A 1,154-nucleotide genomic window follows, 5' to 3' on the forward strand; every position below is an offset into this window, starting at 1 on the left:
TCAATAATAATTCTAACTAGTCCTAAATTCAAAATTCAAACTAGTCTTAAAATCACAAATTCAAACTAGCCCTAAAATCCCAAAATCTAACTAGTACTAAAATCCTAAATTCAAATTAGCTAGCTATTCCTAATCCCAAATTCAAACTATTAGTCCTAAAATCTCAATAATAATTCAAACTAGTCCTAAATTCAAAATTCAAACTAGTCTTAAAATCACAAATTCAAACTAGCCCTAAATCCCAAAATCTAACTAGTGCTAAAATCCAAAATTAAAATTAGCTAGCTATTCTTAATCCCAAATTCAAACTATTAATCCTAAAATCTCAATAATAATTCAAACTAACTCAAATAATACCCAAATTCAAACAACTCCCTAAATACCTTAATTCAATCTAATCTTACAATTTCAAAATCAAACTAATTAACTCAAGAAATACCGAATTTCAAACAAATCCTAAGATACCCTAATTCAAACTAACCCTAACATTAAAATTTTCAATTCACAATCAACAAACACAAACTAACAATCAAATAATCCCTAATTCAAACAAACAATCAAAAATCCTAAATCATTCACTTACTAGCTAACAATCAATCAAACTAACAATCAATCAAACTAACAATCAATAAAACTAAGTACATTAGTACTCTAATTTTGAGATACTTCAACTAAATAGAAACAAAAGTAATCTTTTATGGAGGTTCTAAAAATTCACCTTGAGTAAGAAGGTCGGGGATGGTGGTGCGAACTGAGTAAGCTGATATGGAGGCGGCGCCGGTCGGGATGGAGGTGGCGCGACCTTCCTTTGCAACTGCGCGCGACCTTCCTTTGCTGCTGCGCGCGACCTTCCTCTGCTGCTGCAATGGTGGCGTGGCGTGGCGCCGGTCGGGGATGGGTGGGGATGGGCGGCGCCGATGGGGTGGGTCAGGGGTGGATCTGCAGTTGGGAGTGAAAGTGGACTAGGTTTTGAGAGTTAGTGTTTAATTAGGAGGAAGACTTATATTGTCATTCTTTTTTTAAGAGAATTCTTTAATTTACCGACCTCGGGATGTCGATATTTTTTAAAATAATACATCTATATATATATATATACAGATCTATATATATATGTAAATTTATTATATATGTATATGTATACATCTATATATATA

Source organism: Solanum tuberosum, unplaced genomic scaffold, assembly GCF_000226075.1.
Source record: "Solanum tuberosum cultivar DM 1-3 516 R44 unplaced genomic scaffold, SolTub_3.0 scf00825, whole genome shotgun sequence".
NCBI lineage: Eukaryota > Viridiplantae > Streptophyta > Magnoliopsida > Solanales > Solanaceae > Solanum > Solanum tuberosum.